At 36.8% G+C, this 16,673-nt stretch overlaps 1 protein-coding gene across 1 annotated transcript in view; it reads left to right on the top strand.

The window, feature by feature from the left end:
* The window catches only part of LOC123872789 (protein kinase C, brain isozyme), a 193,850-nt gene that overhangs the window by 142,901 nt on the left and 34,276 nt on the right, over positions 1–16,673 (top strand). The gene's annotated exons all lie outside the window — the stretch shown is intronic.

Here is a 16,673-nt window from a genome sequence, read left to right as displayed (position 1 = left end):
TTTCACCATACAGATTTGCCTTTTTAGCGGATTATAGCAAATTAAGCTTTTGATTGTTTGTATATCAAGGACTTCTGCAAAGAAACGCCTGCTACTATAGGTACAATATCCACGAAGGTGAAATCACGTGCATCATCTAGTAGCTTATAATTTAACAAGTGTAAATTAAAAATTTATAACACCCCCGACAAGTGAAGGTTACAGTAACTAGAAAAGAGCTGATAACTTTCAAACGGCTGAACCGATTTTCCTGGATTATAGCTAATAACACTCTCGATCAAGCCATCTTTCAAACAAAAAAAACTAAATTAAAATCGGTTCATTGGTTTACGAGCTACGATGCCACAGACAGATACACAGATACACACGTCAAACTTATAACAACCCTCTTTTTGGGTCGGGGGTTAAAAAATAAAGCACATAATTTCACGTTGCCCCCGTAGTTGAACGAGTCTGTCAACAACAGATAGCGCCCGTCTCTTATTAAACTTTCACAGCCCAATCAAACTTCAAAAGCGTGATTTCAATGCGAAAAACTTGCGAGCTGTTCCAAGTCACCGTTTAACAAATATACCGACAGTTAGATGTACTTTGTGATTGTACCCCAACTAGTGGGAAACTTGCATAACCAGGAGCGTGCACCGTTAGTTGCATTCTACTGAGTGACAATAGTTATTCCTCAGTGCCACTAAGTACCTGTACCATCTCACAATCATAACACTTTACTTTTTATTCGACTGCGGCAAAGCCAAAAGGAGGGGTAATGATTTTAGCAGTCTATGTATGTATGTATATGTATGTATGTTTGTATCCAGTTTCTGTGTTTTCCACCGTAATGCCTAAACTACTGGGCCGATTTTGATGAATGAGGTGTCAATTGATTCGTAAAGGTCCTGGTGACATCGGCTATATTTTATAAGAACAAAATTGACCTAATTGTACTTTTTTTGATGTTACATCAAAAAAAGTGGAGGTCTCTCTGAACTTATGTATATAAATGTACAATAACATTAAAATGTACCAAGCGACAGAAAAACAATTTTACTCTAATATTTCATTGTTTATTAAGACGATCGCAGTCGGGTTTTAGTTTTCAACTTTATCTTGTTATTATACACTATGTGAGAATTTCAACTCTCTATCTATTATGGTTCATGGATTTCGGTTCGGCTGTATCTCATAAGATACCCTACAGCTTACCGACAGACAGACAGATGAATGGACAGCGGAGACTTAGTAATAGGGTGCTGTTGGTACGCTCCGGATACAGAACCCTTGAAGACGCCAAAACAGGTAACTAAGAATAAATAGCCATGCCAGCAGCATTGCTGAATTGAAAGAGCTTAACTGTATGATTGCTCAGCTGTGCTTTAAAAGCTGTTCACTCGAGTTGAATAGGCAAAAGTTGGGAGTTAGACGTCTGACGAACGGGCGGACAGCCTAGATCCCTTCATTCTATTGTGAGCTCTCATTAAATTAATTCAACCGTCTAATCTGAAGGCTATTCACTAACCGAGGGGTATTCTTACACTAGCAGTTACCCGTGACTACATCCCCCCAGAAAAATATCAAAACTTAGATCAAAAAGCCTTCGAAGCAGTCACAACAGCACTCTGGGTGCTATAAGAGATAGGAACCTAATATTGGTTAGTTTTTAGCGCGCAGGATAATAACTCAAAATTTGAAAAACCCCCGACACAAAAACCTCTATATAAGAAAACTAAAAAAGAGCTGATAACTTTCAAACGTCTGAACCGATTTTCTTGGAATTACTAAGAACACTCGATCAAGCCACTTTTCAAAGAAAAAAAAACTAAATTAAAATCGGTTCATTAGTTTAGAAGCTACGATGCCACAGACAGATACACAGACACACAGATACACACGTAAAACTTATAACACCCCTCTTTTTGGGTCGGAGGTTAAAAAGTTTTATGAATCTAATCAGCTTACGTACCTATTTCACATTACTTTGTCAGTGAAACTAAATTCTAAGCTTCCTTATTCTAAAATTCCTTGATAAAATCTGTGTTGATGATCAAATATGCAAATGATTTTTGGAACCCCGGATCGAATTATAATTTGAATAGAAGTTAGAAGAGCTTAGGTAAAACAAAAACAATCCATTCTAAACTCTATTAAAACTACTGTTTCGAAATGCGAAACTATGCAGCGAATGCAATTCGGTGGAAATTGTCTTCATCGTTTAGAATTTAGAAACCCGAAAAAAGGCTCAGCATAGTGCATTTCGCATTTTATAATATTAGTATTATTGGCGTCACTCAGAAAAGCAGGTATTATTTAAATATTTTTATCGAATTATTAGAATGTCCTCTCCAAAACCAACACAAAAAACACTAGTTCAATGTGTAAGGTTATCCGAGAGTTATAATCTAAACAAACTAATGCCAAAATAAGTAATTTAATTAGAGCGTGATTGCTATCACAACATCTAATTATTCAGTTCACAATATTTAAATAAAAAAGTTTATTTATTTAACACGTGCTTATCCGAGTTTTTTTTTCAAACAATTTATTTGAATCAAGTTTTATCGAATAATTGAAAAGATAGAAACTAAAATTCAGTCAACTGCCACCCTAACAACAAAGGCCTACCTGTATTCATTAAAAAGTGTAAAAAATATATATGTTGACGCTTCAGCTGCCTGTAACTGAATACAAAAAAACGTTCACCCAGTTTATAGGCTGAGAGCCGGTGGACATTTTCTTTTTTCGTTTCATTAAAGGATGTTTAACGCAAGAGTAGATCTTACATTATTTCATAAGATGCGCATCCATAATATGTCATATTATGCATCAAGCTGCAAGGAATTTAGAAACAATCTTTGAGGCTATTTATTAAGTTATTTGTATTTCATACATACAGGATACCTATTTAAGTAAAGGTAAAAAGTGAAAAATGCGATAGACATCCCCTTACATGAGTGCACAAAGGAAGCAGCCATCAGAGAGAAATGGAGACGCATTGTTAAGCGTGCCACAACACTGCAGTGAAGACCACGACCGCTCTGTCAAGAGCGTAATGACAATTAAGAAGAAAAATTTTACTAGATGCTAATAGACATTCTCTGTTGGACATAGGTATCTTGTTACGACTTTTACACGCCACGGTCTTGCACCTGAATTTAGCAGCTTCCTGCGACTCATTTGATGTAATGTTACTATTTAATTTAATTTAATGTAATTTGATGTAATATTATTATTATTTGATATAATACTGTCCAATTAATAGACTTGTTAACTAGTAGACTTAATAGTCTACTAAAGTTGCGCTTTCTGGTGTTAGGTTGCCGTTCTAGCCACTTGGGACGACAACGTCTATCGGTTTTTAGCCCCCGACCCAAAAAGAGCGGTGTTATAAGTTTGACGTGTGTATCTGTCTGTGGCATTGTAGCTCCTAAACTAATTAACCGATTTTAATTTAGTTTTTTTTTTTTTTTTGAAATGTGGCTTGATGGAGAGTGTTCTTAGCTATAATCCAAGAAAATTGGTTCAGCCGTTTGGAACTTGTAAGCTCTTTTCTAATTACTGTAACCTTCACTTGTCGGGGGTGTTATAAATTTTTAATTTACACTTGTTTGAATTATGTGCCCTGCCAATTGCCACTTTAACTGCCACTTTATTTGACCCGGTATAAATACGTACACTTACATACGTACTTATAACAAAGCGTGCGCCAGCTCTTTGACTATTATTCCCGTGAACTAGGCCACGGCCTCCGCGATACCTGTGCTGATACAATGGAAACGCAGTTTTAGATCAGGGAAAATCAACGCGTTACAAAACGTTATAAGCTTTATAGGTGAATTGTAAAAAGCTAAGCTTTTCTGTAGTCAGGTTCTAAGAAATCAGAAAAGGTAACAGACAGACAAACTTCTACACCAGACAATTCTTAGTACCTGCAGTTTCGTCTGCGTAGATTTAGGTTTTCAAAAATCTCGTCGGAACTTTCGGGATTAAAAGTGGCCGTGTTAATCCAGGGTATGATCTATCTCCATTTCAACTTTCAATCAAATCCGTCCACTAGTTTTTGCGTAAAAGAGTAACAAACATACACACACACACTAACTTTCACCTTTATAATAGTGTGATATAGTGAGTATTACCATGAGAGCCATGTATTTTTAAGGTTCCGTATCCAAAAGGGGTCAACGGAACCCGCCTAAGCCTCCGCTGTCCCACCGTTTGTCCGTCCGTATGTCATCGGGCTTGTATCTCATGAACGAACCGTAATAGGTGGAGAATTGAAATTTTACATAGTTTTTTTTTTCTATTGCGCTACAACATTCAATAATAAAAAAACTAAGATGGCGAAATTCAAAATGGCAGCCATGCAAATTAATAAATTAAAAATATATCTTGTGGGTACGATGCGGTGGCAAGAAACCCTTTGTGTGCGAATCTAACTTGCACTTGGCTGGTTTTTAGTTTATTAAAAGATCTACAAGTCGTATGATCATGAGCGATACTTTTTATTAGTTTTTTAATCGATCTACCAGTCGTAGCGACGTAGCTGTGCTACGAGACTACGCTACACGTGTCGACACTCGTAGCACCATTCGTAGCCGCAAATCGTTGTGGCCGCACCGCACTCGGCGGCGGCGACAGGCGCGAATGCGATTGCATGGAAATTAATAACATTGCTATTTCTAGGACTAGCGACCCGCCCCGGCTTCGCACGAGAGAGTAACTATTCTACCATACATTGTTTTATATACATATGTATTATAATATAATTTTGTCTTTAGAGCCATGATAACCTTATTTAAGACGTCCGCCGCCTATTCTGTGGAGGTCGGGGCTTCAATCCCAACCTTTAACTTTTCGGAGTTAGGTGTGTGTGTTTCAAACAATTAAATATCACTTGCTTTAACGGTGAATGAAAACATTGTGAGGAAACTTGCATGTTTGAGAGTTTTCCTTAATCTATACATACAATAAAATTGTAGAAAAGTGGTGTCTGTACAATGGAAATATATAAAAAAAAGTAGCAGGGGTTTTTATTATATCGATGCCGAACCCGAAATTGTAATTAATTTTTTTTTGTCTGTTTGTCTGTTTGTCTGTGTGTTTGTGCACGCTAATATCAGAAACGGCTTATTCGATTTAGATACGGTTTTCACTAATATATTGTAGTAAGCCTCACTTAACATTTAGTGTTTATTTCATGTCAATCGGTTCATAAATAAAAAAGTTATGTCAATTTAAAGAATCACGGCGAAGATTTTTAACGTACAGAGTACGTACTACACGCCTCGCGCCTGAGCGTCCGTGGCTATATAAAGCGCGCTGAGAGCTATTCCATGCGAACGAAGTCGCGGGCACAGCTAGTGTTATAAGTATGTGTGAAGTCACTTGGCCAGCGTGGCGTACTGTGTCCAAACCCTTTCTCATTCCGAGAGCAAACCTGTTCTCAGTAGTGCGCCGGCAATGAATTAATTGATCATGATGATCATGGGCTGTATTTAATTTGCAAATTATAATCGATAATTATGACGTGGCTTATGATGTGACGTGGCCACTCCGCCTTAGAGAAGGTACTAAGCAACCTGAATCGTGATATCACATTTATTAGGTACCCTTCAATTTATAAGTACGAGTATCAATCGAACTATCAGAAAACTTATATTCATGCAGTAGAGTAGCTCTTTAAGAGGTTTATTCTCGTCTAGGGTTTTACAATTCCTTTTGTTAGGGATCAAAGGAATTTTCCTTTCAATATGCTTGGGAGTACAATCGCTGAGAATAATTCAGTGGTCTTAAGAGTATCTTGAATCTTCTTCTATAATTTTAAGAGCTCGTGCTCTCTACGGCATAGCATTAATTTCCATCCTTATCTATCTTTAGATCTCTCTTTCATCTTCCTTTAAAGACAAGTGTAAATTAAAAATTTATAACACCCCCGACAAGTGAAGGTTACAGTAACTAGAAAAGAGCTGATAACTTTCAAACGGCTGAACCGATTTTCTTGGATTAAAGCTAAGAACACTCTCGATCAAGCCACCTTTAAAAAAACTAAATTAAAATCAGTTCATTAGTTTAGAAGCTACGATGCCACAGACAGATTCACAGATACACACGTCAAACTTATAACACCTCTCTTTTTGGGTCGGGGGTTAAAAAGTGCTTTATACCTGTAGCAAAGACTCCTTTCCTCTCGATGTTTTCTTTCACCATTAAAGCAAGTTATTTCATTCTGATTGCGTTGAGACCCGTTTTTTGTAGTGGGTGGGTGATGGGTTGAGAGAATAATAAATTATCCACTTGAATATTAGAATTAATAATAATATTGTGAGTGTCCTGTGTAGTCTCACCCGTATTTCATATCACACTAATATTATAAAGGCGAAAGTTTGTATGTGTGTGTGTGTTTGTTACTCCTTCACGCAAAAACCATTGGACGGATTTGGCTGAAATTCATAATGAAGATAGAGCATATCTTGGATTAGCATATGGGCTACTTTTTATCCCGGAAAATCAAAGAGTTCCCACGGGATTTCGAAAAACCTAAATCCACGCGGACGAAGTCGCGGGCGTCAGCTAGTAATTAATAGTTAGAGGAATGTGCAGCGCCCCGACAAGTCGCCAAGACTTAGGGGCGCTAAGAATATAATGTAACTAGTTGTAAGAATTATGTTAGTACAATAAATAAATAAATAAATTTGTCGCAGAGAAAAGATAAAAGACAAATCACATTTATTTTTCAAAGATCAGAATTCAGAAGCGTCTCCGACCTTACTGTACCTACAATTTATACAGCATGTTCTCTATTCATAAAATAAACATAAAATAAAGAACGTGAATTTGTTTTCCTTGGAGAAAAATATACAATAGCTAAACATTCGCTGCTGGCCGAGTTAACCATTTAAGTTGTATAAACAAATCTTTTGTGTCTGAGAGGCGGAGAGCGGAGTTTAGTCTACAGTCTAGACTACAATACACTATTGATTCAGAAATTGCATTCCTTAGACACTGCAATGCTTCCCTGTACAGCTTTGAATCCAAAGTTTTTTTTAAACCCCGACCAAAAAAGAGGGGTGTTATAAGGTTGACGTGTGTATCTGTGTATCTGTCTGTGGCATCGTAGCTCCTAAACTAATGAACCGATTTTAATTTAGTTTTTTTTTTTTGGTTTGAAAGCTGGCTTGATCAAGAGTTTTCTTAGCTATAATCCAAGAAAATCGGTTCAGCCGTTTGAACCTTCACTTGTCGGCGGTGTTATAAATTTCTAATTTACACTTGTTCAACTGTCATTTTTGTTAATGTTAAAAACTTAAGAGGGCTCTCTCCGTCACTCGTTTCATACAATCGTAGTTCCAATTTCATTTGAATATTAAGCAACCAAAGTCCATGAAATTTTGCAGACATATTCTAAAAACTAATATCTATGTCTGTGGTTTTCCAGATTTCTGTTAAAATATTTGGTTTCAAAGTTACACGGTCTTAAAAAATTTCATACAAATCTTTGAGCCCCTGTAATTTTAAAACTACATATTTTTAGAAAAATCTAAAACACCACAGACACAGATATTAGTTTCTAGAATATGTCTGCAAAATTTCATGGACTTTGGTTGCTCAATATTCAAATGAAATTGGAACTACGATTGTATGAAACGAGTGAAAACGAGTGACGGAGAGAGCCCTGTTAAAGCTTGCCTTATCTAATTACTATTTGACGACCTCCTCGGCGCTGTCTTATTAGTGGGAGGTCTCGGATTCGATTCCCGGCAGGGGAATGGAATTTTATAATTTCTTTTCTGGTCTCGTCTGATGGGAGGCTTCGGCCGTGGCTGGTTACTACCTTACAGGCAAAGCCGGGTTGATGATAGTGACGAATCATGGCGTAATAATAGCCTTGTACGAGTACATTTGCAAAGATAAATTAGCATGTCATTTTCAGTTGAAGCTGAAACAATAAAATATAAAATGTGTACATTATAAATCATATCTGTGTGATGTGTTTATAACACGTAAATTATAACGCAAACCACGTAATTTTACGTAGAATATCTTCAAATACTCCGCGCACGTTTCCACTAATATACGATATTTTAAATATAGTATTCAGTTTTTTATATTTTCTTTCATAAATTTAAAGAGATGTGTACTGATTTTATGAACTACAATGTCGATATAAAAAAAAACAGTAGTGAAAAAAAACAACTACTTATTATTTGTACTGCATCATTTCTGGGTACTGGGTGGGCTACTGAACAAGTAGAGATCCTATCGGGAATTTTTTGGGTTACTTATCGATAGACACCTCATTGATAAAAATACATACGAGTACGTACTAAAATAGGTGTAAAAAACATGACCCTGCATGATAACATGATGTTGCGCAGTCGAGTAAAAATAACATGATGTCAAATACTGATGTTTAGTCTGTGGTCATAACGTGAACGTTTCCATCAGCGGAACCCATTATTTGCTTACGCTGTACTCGTTCGCGCTGCTTTAATTATGCTTGTAACATATTTACCGTCACGGAAGTCCAATTAGACAAGGGCAAAAATCGTACGTCTTTTCCTTCGACCGATGTAAATAATGGAAACACGCACCTGCCGAGACGCGCTGTTCCAATTCACCGCTTGCTTGGCAGCGTGTGCATCATAAATCTGATTTCGCTGGGTTCTGTATCAAATGTATTAAACCCAACCCATGTCATACTCCTAGCGGTCCTAGCCTACCGGATATGAAAGTGATTTTCCATTTGCTTTACTTATCTCTTTTATAACAAAGGTAGCGTATTCGTTCGTGTAGACAACCAACCCCCACAAATGAATCGTGGTATGTACACGGGTACTTATACGGGTATTTATAACAGAAAATAGATCGTAATACTCGTACCAGTTCCTAGAAACAAAATTTCATTGAGCTTGGTTGGTTAATGAGAACCAAACTATGAACACCGCAGACCGCACCAAACACTGCAGATAAACTCCTCATAAGTCAAATTTGAACTATGAATTCGCAATCATCACTGGGAAATCTAGAAATGTTTTAACTTTTAAATGATTTCTCACTAAATATTTTTCTGAAAATTGAAAATATTGGTACCAAGCACTAGAACTATCATCGCTCTCATTACTAACAGTACAATGTAATATTACAAGTATAATCGTACGTTAATATGACAAGCGGCGAAATTATGACACTTTACGACTGGACACACGCCAACGCCCTCGGCTGCGATATTAATACAGCTAATAGACAGTTTCGCAACCATTTTCACGGTTACCTAAGTGTGTCTATAGTCTGATTTTTAATTCGTTTTAGACATTGGGTGGGTTATTAGTATGAAAAACAGGGTTACCACCGATTTCACCCCAAACTACCCTAGATCCCTGTCAACAAAGAAAGCTATAAGCTATTCCTAATATTAGTGATTTTTTTAAAGTGGAAATCCTTAAAAGGTATCTTACAAGCATCCTACCTTGGTCTGGCCCGATGATTTTCTTCTCCCATATTACCTATTTGTTTCGACATTGATATTTAATAAAGTGTGTCACTTGAAACTGAAATAATGCTCTATTAATCTATACTAATATTATAAAGAGGAAACCTTTGTATTTTTGTATGTTTGTATTGAATAGGCTCAAAAACTACTGGACCGATTTCAAAATTTCTTTTACCATTACTTAGAGGGATTCTTCCGAATCCGTATAGGCTATATTTTATCCCGGAAAATAGAAAAAATAAATGTCCACCCGTGCGAAGCCGGGGCGGGTCGCTAGTAAATAATATAAAACAAACTAACGCTTTTATAAATTTAATCCTTAGAATCTAGGTATAGCCTATTTCTACTTGAATTTTTTACTATCATTTTCTGGGAATTCATCTCTGGTAACATTAAGAAACGTCAGAATTCTACGGAATTAAAAATCAGACTATAATGTGTATGTCTTGTGATATTATAATTAAACGGTAGATTGACTTCATTTCTTATAATTTATCGCCCTGGTTTTAACGATATTGTAATGTCACGGGGATACTATAGTGATATTTTGACAATTTCACTGGTCGTTAGATTATAAGGCCGCCTCTGATTGGTCCGTTGCCGATGTTGAAACGATAGTTGAAAAAGAATTAACCAATCAGAACGCTTGACGTCTCCCACTGCCAACTTCACTCATAATATACCTAGATTTTTTATAATATCACTACAATGGTCCCGTGATATTACAATGTCACTAAAACCAGGACAGACGACATATTTGAGCCGCAGGGAGACGCTGGATAGTGACAGCGCAAGTGTATGTCCACAACTGGACATAGATATTATCATAGGGAAAATCTAGCAAATAGACAAACAGACAGACGCTTTTGTAAGCGGAATTTACATTGCGAAATTAGTGGCACGATTTTATTTAATTAATAGTGAATGTCGTGAAACTAATTTCGTGCCACTAATTTCGTAATGTAAATTCTGCTTTAAGTATGGAAGTATGGATATACTATTCAATTTTTTTTTAATGTCCGTAGGTGGTAAATAAACATTATTTACTTCAAAGTAATCCGCCTGCCTCTCTACATAGGTACCGATGCTCCTTAAAAAAAAACAAACGTAAATGAAAATGTTTTATATTAACAAGCATTCTTTTCCCCGTAGGCAGTAATATGAAAATTAGCATGAAATATTTCGTGGAAGATTTAAGGAAAAATCCTGCGGGAGCAAGTAAAAATAAGCCAACGATTTTACTAAAAACCGGTCACGTGCGAGTCAGAGTCGTGCTCCGAGGGGTTCCGTATCTTGCAAGAGTAAAATGTATAGGTAAATAGTTATTTAGTTCTTTACCTAAATAACTATTTATACGTTTATAGTAGTAGAGTAGTAACTAGCTCTTTTTCTACTACTTTATTATTACTCGTATATAATTTACTAGCTGAAGCCCGCGACTTCGTCCGCGTGGATTTAGTTTTTTTTAAATCCCATGGGAACTCTTTAATTTTCAATAGCCTATGTTATTCTAGGTCTTTTCAACTATCTCTATGCCAAAAATTAAGTCGATGGGTTGTTTAATTAGGGCGTGAAAAAAGGACTCGACAAACACATATTAGTTTGATAGTATAATAAAAACTAGCTGATGCCCACGACCTTGTTCGCGTTGATGGAGGTTTTTAAAAATCCCGAGGGAACTCTTTAATTTTCCGGGATAAATAGTAGCCTATGTGCTAATCCAAAGTATAATCTATCTCCATTCCAAATTTCAGTCCAATCCGTTCAGTAGTTTTTGCGTGAAGGAGACACACACACACATACACGCATACACACCCAACACACAAACTTTCCCCTTTATAATATTAGTGTGATAACTGTAGCCTATAGCTACTTCATATATATACTTCATGTCCGTGAAATAATTTTCACTATCGGATCATTAGTTCTGGAGATTACCCGCTATGTCCAAACTTACAAACTTTACCTTTTTAACCCCCGACCCAAAAAGAGGGGTGTTATAAGTTTGACGTGTGTATCTGTGTGTCTGTGTATCTGTGTATCTGTGTATCTGTGTATCTGTGTGTCTGTGTATCTGTGTATCTGTGTATCTGTCTGTGGCATCGTAGCGCCTAAACGAATGAACCGATTTTAATTTAGTTTTTTTTGTTTGAAAGGTGGCTTGATCGAGAGTGTTCTTAGCTATAATCTAAAAAAATTGGTTCAGCCGTTTAAGAGTTATCAGCTCTTTCCTAGTTTTCTTGTAGAAAAGAAGGTTAGATAACCGTTAGGTTCATAATATTATGTCAATAGACAAATGTCAAGCTGTCAAGATGGACATTGCCTAAATACATAATTATTTATTTGAAAATGATGTTTTGGAAAACTCAAATACTTTGGATCGTCGGGGGTGTTATAAATTTTTAATTTACACTTGTTATAAAATATATTTTTGACAATTATTATTATTAGTGTTTTGACTAAGCGCCCCACCACGCGTACCGAGTACAATACTAAGTCCTAGATCTATAGAGAGCACTTTGACTTTGCTCAGACTGAAGACACTGTTACAACGAGACAGCATGATACGGCTGTCATAAATCTGTCTCTCTTCTCGGTAGGAACAGCATTCCGAACCAGTGGTAGATTATTTTGACGATTCAAAAGCACTTGTAAAAGTTTAATTGAATAAAAATAATTTGAATTTGAATTTGAATTTGAATTTGAATTTCCTACAAATTACACTTTGGATATGCAATTTAAGTGCGCTGTACTTACAGCGTTTATATTGCTTCAAAACTCATATTTCCATTAAAAAGATAATAATACAAAACCACTGATGCGAATCGATCCTTTCACTGTAGCAGAACATAATATTGTTAAAGATATTTTGCAAGAATAGCCGTTGAAAACGTGACATTTTGGAGTCGTGTTCTAGTTAGTCTTCTACTAGATCAATGATCTATTTTATAGTTTGAGACCTTTACAATTTGCAATGTATTCATATTATAGGTATATAGCGAAGTGCGGATTGGCAGACTTCATACACCTTTGAGAACAACATACAAGTTAGCCCTTGACTGCCTCACCTGGTGGGTAAGTGATGATGCAATCTAAGATAGAAGCGCGCTAACCTGGAAGGGGTATGACAGTTTTCATTACACCCATACTCCTTTGCTTTCTACACGGCATCGTACTGGAACGCTACATCGCTTGGTGGGACGGCTTTGCTAGTAGAGTGGTAACTAGCCACAGCCGAAGCTTTCCACAAGACCAGACCAGAAAAGAAATTATTAAATTCCAAACCCCAGCCGGGAATTGAACCCGGGACCTCCCACTGATAAGAGTTCGTCAAAACCTTAGATTAAGGAATATGGTACCCGTACCGTACTTACCCGTACCCCCGTAACCCGTACTTTTGACTTACACAGAGCTAATAAGCTGAGTCCTTTCTGAAAATTTACGCACTGTAGGTATCTAGGCTATATCTCAAACATCATTAGGTTATCCGCACTGACCTTCACAATACATTGAAGATGAACAGATAGGATAGCCACTGTTAACGATTGTCGGCAGGTGAAAGTGACAGTAACCGGGACCAACGGCTTTACGTGCTCGCCAAGGCAGGGAGGGAAGTAACCGACTAGGAGTTTTATAGATGCGACGTTTGCTCGTATCATGTAGTCTTTCGTTACTAGACTTTATGTATAACGGCTAACTATCCTAATCCTAGTTCCTCATTTCTGAATCCGTTCTATTCATCCATACTTAATATTATAAATGCGAAAATGTGTCTGTCTGTCTGTTTGTCTGCTACCTTTTCACGGCCCAACAATTTAACCAATTCAAACGAAATTTGGTACGGGGTTAGCTTATATCCCGGGGACGGACATACTTTTTATTCCGGAAAATCAAAGAGTTCCCACGGGATTCCTAAAGACCCATCTGCTTAACCGATTTGTATGAAATTTGGTACCGAGGTAGCTTGCGTCCCTGTAATTGACATAGGCAATTAGCATCAGTTATCTCTCTGGTACTCCCTATTATCTGGATGTTCATTTTAAATCTGTTTTACTTAGTAACAGAGTATTAATCTTCAATGTTGTAGAAAAAACATTTTAAGGAAAATCGCCACTGTAGTGCAGTACATTACCCCATTTTCCTTAGTTATCTTATTTCCCCGGTAAAATAAAGTAAAAATTGCAAGCGACAAGCTATTTCAAGAAACTTTAAAAGTAATGGAAGCACCGAGGTGCAAACATCGCCTCGTGAGCGCCACCTGGTAGAAAATGGCTTCAAATCACATTATTGGAACTATTACCTTGTAACGTTAGTAGATATATTTAGTCGTCAGGATTTAAAGTTTTAACACTCCTTAAATTATAGTTTGGCGTCGGAAGCTTCAGCTATGGTTAGTAGGTACCTACCTAACAACGCTACCGGCAAAGCTAATAATATAAGATACACGAAACCAGTCAGTGCCTAGTTTTCATTCGGATCGACCGTGTTTTACCGTAATAACAGCGAAAACTGCTGACGCCGCGATCCGACCGCGCCCGCGCCGCCCGCGCCGGTCGTACGTGAGGCACAATGACCTAGTTCCGCGTTTCGTCGCGTCAGGTTTATTGTAATAGCAAATAATAATATAATCAACGCTATACTACTCGGTTCCTCCAACTATGGCCGATACAAAAATAGAATTAAGAACGGAAACTGAGCATTTGCTTTTTAAAGCATTTTCAGAAAAAAAAGCCGAAAATGAGAAACTTCAAATTATAATTAAAAAAATGGAGCAGCAAATTTTGGAGCTTCAGAAACAAATAAAGGTCTTATCTAATAAGAATAACGACACGATGGATACTACCGAAAACAAGGAAAGTTCTGATCCATCCGTTCAATATCATACGGACGAAGAAGAACTTGCGCAAGAAACAGAATGGATAAGAGTAAAGAGTAGGAAAAAGAGGAAACTAAGCACGTCACCCATTCTGTCGCAGAGTAGAGAATTCGAAACATCAAATACAGAAACGCGTAAAAATGAAAAGAAGAAAACTAAGAAAGTACCACTACCCCCACCTATAATGGTGTCCGGCGTGGAAAACTATCAAACCTTTTTTGACTTACTCTCTGGAAATCTTCCCGAAGCCTCATCAGATTTTACATTAAAAATGATGAACGCAAAGAATGTCAAAATAAACGCTAAAAATGAGGACGCCTACCGAAACTTGACAAAAGTTTTATCTCAAAATCAGTTTTTGTGGCATTCCTATGAGAATAAACAAGAAAGACCTATTCGTGTCATGGCTAAAAAATTGCCTGCCTCATGCCAGCCCAAAAGAATAATTGAAGACCTCCAAAGCAAAGGGTACAAAATAGAAAATGCAGTTAACAAACTAAGATGGCAGAATAAAGAGCCGCTTAATATGTTTACTCTAACATTTAATAATGTAGAAGATATAAATAAAATTTACGACATCAAATACATCCTAGGGTGTAAAGTTGAAATTCATCCTATAAAAACATCAAAACTGGTACCACAGTGCAAAAAATGTCAAGCCTATGGCCACACGCAGAAATACTGCGCCAGGGAGGCTAGGTGTGTAAAATGTACAGGAAAACATCTGACACGAGACTGCTCCAAGCCAGCAGAAGAAAAACCAAAATGCTTACACTGCGGTGAAGCGCACCCCGCTAACTATCGAGGTTGTATGGTTGCCAAAGAAATGCAGATTCTAAAAAATAAGAATCTTAAAAAATCATCTACATCTTATCCTCAGCGTTCATCGAAACCTGAGAAATCTACTGATCCTCATGTAAATAAGACTAAGGAAGACACGAACAAAAGTGAACACCAAACTTATGCACAAAAAGTTTCTAAAAATTTGCCAAGCACTCAACTGCCCCAAATAAAAGTGGAAAGCAAACTGGATGAAATCCTTAAATACATGTCCTCGTTCGACGAGCGATTGAAAAAACTTGAAGGTGGTGCTAATAAGGCTACCAATAAGCTGAAAAAATGAATAATATGCTTAAAATATTTGCATGGAACTCAAACGGACTACTACAACATCAACAAGAGTTACAAGTGGTCCTAGATACACAAAAGATTGATATTTGTCTAATATCTGAGACACATTTTACCAAGCAATCATTTATTAAATTTAATGGTTATAAAGTGTACCACGCCATACACCCAAATAACACAGCAAGAGGCGGCAGTGCCGTCATAATTAAAGAAAATTTGTTTCATTATCAAGAATACAAATTTGAGGAACAAGAAATTCAGGCAGTAACTGTAAAGGTCAAAACTACAAGATACGAATTTTCCGTAGTAGCCATATATAGCCCTCCAAGGCATTCAATATCAAAAGAATATTATGTCAACTTCCTCGAGAAAATTGGAAATAGATTCATTATTGGAGGCGACTTTAATGCGAAAAATACTTATTGGGGTTCTAGATTGACTACTACAAAAGGTAGAGAACTCTTAAGTGCTATTAAAGATCAAAAATGCGATGTAATAAGTACAGGTAAGCCTACCTACTGGCCAACAGATGCGGTGAAAATTCCAGACCTAATTGATTTCTTTATTTATAAAAACATATCATCAAAATACCTAGACATTGATGAAATGTTCGACATGAATTCAGACCATTCTCCTATCCTCTTAACGCTAAGTGATATAATCATATATAAAGAACCTTATCCTGTACTTGTAAACAAAAATACAGACTGGGACAGCTTCAAAATGGATCTGACTAATAATATTAACTTAAATGTGCCGCTTAAAAGCTCGGAACAACTAAACGAAGAAGTAAGAAAGTTTGTGTTAGATATTCAGCTGGCTGCTTGGAATAATACACCAAAGCTTAGAAAAAAGCCCCAAGGACTGGTTGCTTATCCCAAAAATATCCTTGAACTCATCATTGAAAAGAGAAAACAGAGAAAAAAGTGGCATCATTCGAGATCTCCCCTTGATAAAAGGGTGTTGAATAACTTGACTAAGGCTCTAAAGAAACAAATAAAAAACTTTAACAATTCGTCAACCTACAGTTATCTTCAAAGCCTTACAAGCGAACGGAGCACCGACTATTCACTTTGGAAAGCCACTAGGAATTTAAAAAGACCATGTTTGCATATTTCTCCAATCAAGGAAGAAAATGGAATGTGGGCAAGAAATAGTGAGCAAAAAGCTAAAAGATTTGCAGAATAT

Source organism: Maniola jurtina, chromosome 15, assembly GCF_905333055.1.
Source record: "Maniola jurtina chromosome 15, ilManJurt1.1, whole genome shotgun sequence".
Taxonomy (NCBI): domain Eukaryota; kingdom Metazoa; phylum Arthropoda; class Insecta; order Lepidoptera; family Nymphalidae; genus Maniola; species Maniola jurtina.
Note: the sequence above shows the minus strand (reverse complement) of the source record. Positions and strands in the feature narration are given on the sequence as shown.